This window comes from Haemaphysalis longicornis, unplaced genomic scaffold (assembly GCF_048455015.1).
Source record: "Haemaphysalis longicornis isolate Haplotype H1 unplaced genomic scaffold, Haemaphysalis longicornis Haplotype H1 scaffold_8, whole genome shotgun sequence".
In the NCBI taxonomy this organism is placed as follows: domain Eukaryota; kingdom Metazoa; phylum Arthropoda; class Arachnida; order Ixodida; family Ixodidae; genus Haemaphysalis; species Haemaphysalis longicornis.
This window is the reverse complement of record NW_027526445.1, coordinates 70,577,705-70,586,267: the sequence shown is the minus strand read 5'-3', so window position 1 is coordinate 70,586,267 and position 8,563 is coordinate 70,577,705. Positions and strand designations below refer to the sequence as shown.

The 8,563-nt window shown below is 50.7% G+C and overlaps 1 long non-coding RNA gene across 1 annotated transcript; it reads left to right on the top strand.

Annotated features, from left to right (window-relative positions):
• Positions 1 to 890: 890 nt before the first annotated feature.
• Positions 891 to 3,523, top strand: LOC144148167 (uncharacterized). The gene is made up of 2 exons (XR_013317987.1): positions 891 to 1,235; positions 1,484 to 3,523. It is a non-coding gene; the product is annotated as an uncharacterized LOC144148167 (long non-coding RNA).
• Positions 3,524 to 8,563: the final 5,040 nt, after the last annotated feature.

Sequence of the window (8,563 nt, the reverse complement as noted above, 5' to 3'; positions counted from 1 at the left end):
GGGCTACTTCAACCCAGAAATTTTGGTCTGTCTGTATGTCTGTCTGTATGTCTGTCTGTCTCTCTGTCCGTCTGTCTGTCTGTCTGTAACTCGATTCAGCCACCCGGCCAAAGTAAAATGCTTACTGCGCAATAGTCTTATATACTCACAGCCAAATGTAAACATCTAAGCCCGGGTTATATGTTCATACTTGTCAACTTTGTGGAACAAGGACCAGACATAATACCAACATAAGAGAGGAAATTAGTACTCAAGGGATATTTACAGTGTTCCTTTATTAAAAAATTACCGGATGCTTGGTTTTTCGATAGCAAATGCAATTATACATCTACTACAGAAAACCGCCGCCTCCTGGCGGCATATGAGAAATCACGCGGCAACAGCAAAGAAAGGTTCCACTAGCTAGGTTTCACGTTCTCCTTCGAACGCACGTGGAGCGCGGCAACGCGGTTGTAGAAACCTTGAAGTCGGCCGCCTCGATTCACGCACGTCTGCGCCGTACTGCAGCGCTGGCATCGAGGAACCCCGCCTGTAGCAGTGGAACGCGGTAAATTCAAATCGCCTTGAGCAAACCTTTAGTGTGTTTACCTTGGGATGAGCGCGAAGGAACAGAAACAGCATGAGAGGTGAGCGAAAAAGCAAAAGGGGGGCATTGCCTCGGCAAATGTCTACAAAGACTATCGTCTTTTGACGACATTTGCAACGAAAAAAGCAGATACGCGGCCAATTTTTTCCCAAACAAGTACGTAACCTCCGTACTGGCAGGTTTGTCCATATCAGAAGAGCCTCGGCATTCCAGCGGAATCCTACCTCAACTTGCGTTTACCTTGGTCGACGACTTAGCTGGGATCATTCGCCTTTCGCGGACCTCTCTGCCTTTGTATGTGTGGTGTAGTGGCGCCCTCTAGTGGAGCGCCCGCTCACTGTGGGCGCTTGGTTGTGTTAATTGTAACTAGATGTCGTTGCTGTGGTCGCACGTGACGGGTCACGTGCGTATGCGTCTAGGTGTCGTCTTGTCGAACAATAAACGTTCTCTTTGGGTTCTGGTCTTGGTGCGAGCAGGCCGCACTCTTTCTTCTTGGGCTTGTGCGTGGGCCCGGCGCGCCGAGCCTTCGCTCCCGTCGCCGCCGAGGCCGCTCGCCGTCGCCCACGACACAACATCTTTTTGGCGACGAGGATGGGATGCTTTTCTTCTGCTGCGACGACATCGTCGACGGGTCCGGCAGAATGAAAACGTGAGTGCGTTTGACCTCGCTCGAGTGTGACTGTCCGGCGCGTCTGGCGTCGCGAGGCCTAGCGTTCTTTGTGCTGACGCTTGTCGAACCGTCGTTTAGGCCTCGCCCTACTTCGTTCTTCTGCTTCTGCTCCTGCATCTCTCTCCTTCCTGCTTGGCAGGCTGGGCCTCTTCGATAACCTGCCCGTTTTCCTCGAATTGCCGGGGCCGCCTCCGATTCCGTGGCATAACTGGAAAAAATTGTTTCAGGCCCATCTCGAGGCGGCTGGCGGCAGCGACTGGAATGACGGACGACGCGCGTCGGCGCTCGTCAGTGTTTTGGGTAGGGAGGGGCAACGAAGGTATTTTGCTGAGGCGGAGCAGGACGAAGCAAGGAGGGACGCCGCCAGTAACGTGACCGACGCTCATGTAACCAGCCCTATCGTGACCGACTCCGCGACCGACTGTAGTGTGACCGCATCCTCGGCTCCGGCCATTTCGAAATTCGACCAACTTTTGGAGCAGCTGGACCGGCTCTTCGCTGCGTCCACAAATACGCTTGTTGAACGACATGAGTTCACAAGCCGTCGTCAATTTCGGGGGGAAAGTTTTTTAGAATACGTGACCGCTCTAAAGGAGAAAGCCGTACGTTGCAAGTTCGGGCTGACGTACGCGGAGCGCGTCCGAGATCCAATCATACATGGAACGTCTAACCCCCAGGTTAGAGAAAAGCTGCTCGCACATGGCGAAAGGTTGTCTTTGGAGAAAGCTGAAGAGATTGGTCGGAGTTTTGAATCTTTGTCGTTGGCGAACCAAGCCTTCGGTTCGCATCATCAAGTACAAGCAGTAGGTCGACGAGGAGAAGGTGGCGTCGCGGAAGATGACAGTCGGGGAAGCCGCCGCGCTCAAGATGGCGGCGTGGAGAATCAAGATGGCTTGGGCCGCCGGGGAGGCCGGCGCGCTCAAGATGGCGGCACAGGAATTCAAGATGGCCTGGCCAGCCGGGGAGGCCGTGACGTCATTCCATCGGGTTCGGGAAGGCAAGATGGTGGCCTCCAAGATGGACGTTTCCATCCGCAGTCAGCTGTACAGTTCCGCGGTACAGTTCAGCAGAAGAAGTTTGCAGGCAAGCTTCAGTTGTGCGAACGATGCGGAAATAAATGGCATAATTCAGCATTTCAAAATTGTCCAGCCCGAAATCGGCGCTGCAACTCTTGTAATAAGTGGGGACATTTCGCATCGATGTGCCGTAAGCCGGCACCAGTGCATCGAGTTTCTTCGAAGGAAGCTACGGGATCCGCTTCGACACCGGAACCTGTAGAGCATCCAGCATCCACGGAGATCAACGCACCCGCAAGATCTTCCGTCTTAACAGTCAGCACTTCTTCTAGAAAGGACTTAGTCGTCCAAGCTGAAGTCAGCGTCAACACTCCTCCAAGAAAGGACTTAGTCGTTCAAGCCGAAGTCAGCGGAGTGACCATGCAACTCTTAGTCGATACCGGAGCATCCGTGTCGTTGATGACTGTCGAAGATTTCAAGCGTCACTTCAGTAAACAGCATGCGCTGTCCAATGCTTCCGTCAACTTGTGGAATTTTTCCAAACAACGTATCGGCATCCGCGGCTCATTCCAAGCTCCTGTTCAAGTCTTGCAACGGTCTTGCTCCGTCACATTCTACGTCACCGACAAAGGGACATCTCTTTTGGGGCTCGACGCCATCCAGCAACTGGGCATTCAGATCGACGGTGCGTCTCTTACGTGTCGACTAGCATCGGTGTGTGCAGTGCAGTGTCCCGTGAACGTGCCCCCGGGTTTCGAACATCTCTTCAACGGCGACTTGGGTCTTGTCAAGGACGTCTCGCATAAGATCCAACGGCGGCCAGGTGTGACTCCAGTTGCATCTAAGCTACGAAGATTGCCTCTTGCTCTCCGTGATCCAGTGTCCAGCGAGCTGCGACGCCTCGAGGACAATGATGTCATTGAGCGTGTCGACGCCTCGGAGTGGGTTTCGCCACTCGTCGTCGTCCGGAAAAAGAACGGGGACATTCGGCTGTGTGTGGACCTCCGGGAACCGAATAAGGCAATTATCATTGATGGGTATCCTTTACCGCATGTTGAAGAGCTGTTGCAGATGTTTCATGGTGCTGTTTGTTTTTCTAAGCTTGACTTGGCGTCGGCTTATCATCAGTTGTTGCTGGAAGAGGGCAGTAGGGACTTAACTACTTTCGTGACTCATGAAGGTTTATTCAGGTTTAAGAGGGTGTGTTTTGGTCTGGCGTCGGCGCCTGCGGTTTTTCAAAAAATGATGTCTCAGATCTTAAAAAATTGCAAAAATGTTGTTTGCTATCTTGATGATATTCTTGTGTGGGGAAAGACTCAAGCGGAGCATGACGCGAGCCTGGTTGAAGTCTTAACATGTATAGCAAACAGTGGCATGAAGTTGAACGACAAATGTCTTTTTTCGGTCAAGGAACTTGATTTTTTGGGTCACAAGATTTCGGCTGAGGGCATCTCACCTTTGGAGAGCAAAGTAAAAGCTATAGTTCATGCTCCCGCTCCTACGGACATAAAGTCACTGCAATCATTTTTAGGTCTTGCAGGATACTATGCTAAGTTCATAAAGAACTATGCAGAGATAGTTGAACCACTTCGCCTCATGCTCAGGAAGGGTCAGACGTTTTGTTGGTCTGATGATGCTCAGCGCAGTTTCGATCAGTTGAAAGCGTGCCTCACATGTTCTCCGGTTGTGAAGGTCTTTAATCCTGACTTGCCTGTAGTAGTAACTACCGACGCATCTGATGTGGGAATTGGCGCGGTACTACAGCAGCGGTATGGTTCTCGGCTTGAAACCATAGCCTTTGCATCTAGAACTTTGTCGGAGACTGAGAGAAAATACTCTGTGGGAGAGCGCGAAGCGCTGGCTTGTTTGTTCGCGTGTGAAAAGTGGCACATTTTTCTTTGGGGCAGACGGTTCACACTTAGAACTGACCATCAGGCTGTAGTTGCTTTGTTAGCCGCAGGAGACTCAGGTCGGAGACCTTTAAGGATTTCACGGTGGTCAGCTTGTCTGCTGTACTACAATTTTGACATCGAGTATTGCAAAGGGTCAGAAAATCTGGTGGCTGACGCTCTATCGAGATTACCCATTCAGACCGGTCAAGAACTTGTTAAGGAGGAAGAGATAGTGTCATTAGTAACATCAGTAGTCGATAAAGAAACCGTGCAGCTGGCAACGAAGGCCGATGTGACGTTGCAGAAGGTAGCAGAGTATGTGTCAAAGGGTTGGCCTGATAAGAAAAAGGTACACAGTGATTTAACTGCTTACTTTCATGTAAGGGATGAACTTTCTGTTGTGGACGGATTACTCATGCGTGATGACCGTGTAGTCATTCCTTGTGTACTGGTACCTACGTTTCTCGAGTTAGCACATGAAAATCATCAAGGAATAGTACGAACGAAGCAACTTCTCCGGGAACGTTACTGGTGGCCTCAAATGGATCGCAATGTTGAAGAACATGTAAAGCATTGTCACGTTTGTCAGCTGGCAGACAAGTCTGCTAAGCCTCATGTAACTCCGTTGCAGCCAGTGGAATGGCCTGAAGGACCTTGGCAAAAGTTGGGAATGGACATCGTCGGTCCGTTAGATGTGTCGTACCCCCGATTTCTTGTTACACTAGTCGATTACTACTCTAAGTGGCCTGAGGTTCTGGGCACAAATTCCATTTCAACTGAGGATGTCATTAAGTTGTTGGACTGGTCTTTCAGTCGGGAAGGGCTCCCTGAGGTTTTAGTGACGGATAATGGACCCCAGTTTGTCTCCAAACAAATGCAAGAGTATCTAAAGGAAAAAGGTATCCGCCACGTGTTCTCGTCGAATTATTACCCTCAGGCTAACGGCCAGATTGAACGGTTTAACAGAGTTCTCAAAGAACATTTACAGGTAGCCAGACTTGAAGGCAAGGATGCTTCGAAGAGCATTACACAATTTCTTGGGTCGTAACGGGTCACACCACATTCAGTGACAGGTCTTTCTCCAGCTTTTTTGCTGCATGGACGTCAGCCTCGTTCCAAAGTGGATATTAGCAACTTCAGGATACGTAAAAAGGCAGCAGAATCGTACAATTTCCTGCCTCATGTTCGGAATCAGGTCTTCACGAAGCAGCATAAAGCTAAACAGTACTTTGACAGAAGGAAAGGTGCGCAGCCGACCCGCATAAAGGTGGGAGATGTCGTGAAGGTAAAATTCCGTAAGCAAGGATTTCTGAAGTATAGTAAGCCGTTGACAGTGCAAGCTCAGGTTGCACCTTTCACCTTTAAGCTCAGTGATGGAAAGATCTGGAACGCTTCGAAACTCACAGTCGTTCCGAAAGGAATTGTGATTGGCTCGGCACCGTATTCCTTTGACAATGTTGAACTCTCGTCGAGGCATAAAGAGTTTTTGTACTCTTTGTCTAACTTGGACATTTGTGACAGTCAGTCCCCTAGTCTACAGTTGTCAGAAGGGACAAGCCCCAGTGTTCAGACAGACCCTGATCTGTCGGAGGTCTCTACCAGTGCAAGGTCTGAATCCATTGTCCCTCGGGAACCATTAGAATGTCAGGAAGAAAATAGTGAACAAACAGATCCAAATAGCCATGTAGACAACACAAGGGAAAATGAGGGGGTTTCTGGATCGTCAAATAATGCAAGTTCAACGTCTACGCGTCCGCGCCGTAAGACTAAGCAGCCTCAGTGGCTTCGCGAATATGTGCAGTAAGGGGTATACGTACGGTTCATGCTTTGCGTCATGTTGAACGTGTCATGTCTGTGTTGAATCGTATATCATCATTGAAAGTGTTTTGGACGGGTTTTTTTTGGGACTTTAGAGAACTGTCGTGAGCGAAAATGTTTTTTGGACGGGTTTTTTTTTTGGGACTTATAGAGCTGTCGTGAGCGACTGATAGCCTGTTGTGTGAGTCAAGTGAAAGGAAGATGCAGACATTCTTCAAAGCGCGGGAGAATGATGTGCAGTGTGCATTTAAGATGCTGTATGTATTTCGCAGAGTGTGCGAACGTCTTTTGCACGGGAAGATGATGTGGTGTAGTGGCGTATTTCGCAGAGTGTGCGAACTTCTTTTGCACGGGAAGATGATGTGGTGTAGTGGCGCCCTCTAGTGGAGCGCCCGCTCACTGTGGGCGCTTGGTTGTGTTAATTGTAACTAGATGTCGTTGCTGTGGTCGCACGTGACGGGTCACGTGCGTATGCGTCTAGGTGTCGTCTTGTCGAACAATAAACGTTCTCTTTGGGTTCTGGTCTTGGTGCGAGCAGGCCGCACTCTTTCTTCTTGGGCTTGTGCGTGGGCCCGGCGCGCCGAGCCTTCGCTCCCGTCGCCGCCGAGGCCGCTCGCCGTCGCCCACGACACAACAGTATGAACCATCAAAGGTATCTATAGACAGAAAATTGTACTTGGCTGGCACCTTCTTGATGCGCTCTTCTTCATTAGGGTTGCCTTCCGCCATGCCACACACACCATGTTTCCCATCTCGCTCTTGGAAAGCTACTTCTTCCTCCTCGGACCGCTTCGTGGTATTTGTATGTTTTCCATCTATCTTACTCTCCTCATTATTGCTTCCTGCAGTGCGCGTGCATTTCACCTCACGTGCGGCGGGTTCAGTGCTCTCTGCTTTTCGACGCTATTTTCCACGAGGCGCAGCTGTGATCCTGGCTTTTGTATCTGTTCTTCCACTTTCCTTTTTTCTCCCTAAACTTTTCCTGCTCTTCCTTACTCTCTTCTTCAATTATTCGAAATGCTTGCCCTTTGTTCAAAGCAAGCGTTTGAACTAACCATAGCCCCTTTTCCCAATCCATTCTTCTAAGCTGTGAAACACGTGACTGGGCCAATCCTGGGAGTTGATATGCCAAGATCCTGGCAGGCTCGGCAATTATTTTGTCACCCGCCTCGACCGGCAGAGAAGAATTAACGGGAAACAGGGGCAGGGTTAACAAAAGACATTTATGACACAGCAAAGCTCGAAGCAAACAAAACCGAGTTAAGAAAACCACACACACGAAAAAGCTATCGAACTCTTGACAAGGAAATGTACACAATGTCCTAAGATACTCCTGCCTTACAAGTTCAAGAATGTCCTAGAAGAATGTTACGCTAGCGGCGAGGATTACGTACTTCACGGGTGTTGACGTAAGGAAATCGAAGAATCACCGCGAAGAGTGGTACCCGCATGCTGTCATCGCGATGTTATGCGATTAGTGTAGCCCGGCTGGGATTCCGGATGTCGTGGCCGTTGTCGTTATGGGGGTACTCGTAGCGCAGGACAGCGATGCACTGCCGCTGAACGAAGAGGCGCGCCCGTCGCCGCTGGAACCGCCAAGTCGTGGGTTGGCGGTTGCTTCGGGAGACTGCAGCCGAAGCGTCGTCAGCCCGCTTCCGCCCAGGCTTGTGTGGCAACGTCGGTTCCGCGGGTCGCGTCACCCTCGGCTTGGCTGCTCTGGGACTCGGTGTCTTCACGCCGCACCTGCGTTGATCTCCCCTCTTCTTTCTTCTCTTCGACCTACTTCTCTGGCACGTCATCTCGGGGATCGCCTTTGATTCATGACACCTTTCTAGCGTTCGCTTCTTCCTTGCCCACGCTGGGTATCTTTTCCTTCGCGCCCTCCCCCGAACCTCCTCCCAAATTGCTGTTTCTCTTTTCTCTCGCAAGATTCCCGCGTCATGTACGGGTTGCCGCGCAAACTTCAAGCCTATTACACCACCTAGATTTTAACCACTGCGCGTACCGCAAGCACACTACACATGGTTGGCAAGCGAGACAGACCAAAACCACCGATTGACTTGGGCAGCTCGCCAACTCTCGCGACACTGTTTCTGTCTTGCACGCCCAAAAGAACAATCCAAACTTCCGGGCGAGCTGTTTGGTGAAATGGCGCGGCGGTTTTGCTACGCCTGCTAAATAAAAAAGCGCCGCCGAGACGGACGACTGACGGCAGTTCCACTGTGTAATTATTTGGGCTACCATAAATGTTTAGGGAGAAGATTTTGGCTGGTTTATATGATGACTAGAGCTCGATGAATACTATCTCTCAGTTCTGACTTGGGCCTGTGACACGGGCAGCTGATGGCGTTTTGCCTCGCCCCGCCATGGTGCGCTGTTCTCTTGCCGCCTTTAGCACTGGCCGAGACGGTGTTACCTCTATGTCATCGTCTGAGGGGTGTGACAGTGACGAGATGGAGTCCTTGAGGGCTCCACGTCGGAATATGTTTGAAGTGGAGGCAGGAGCCCCTGCCGTCCCCGACTGTTGTTTGTTGGACACAGAAGAGGTCGTGCGACTGACCACATCTACGTCCATGGCCGC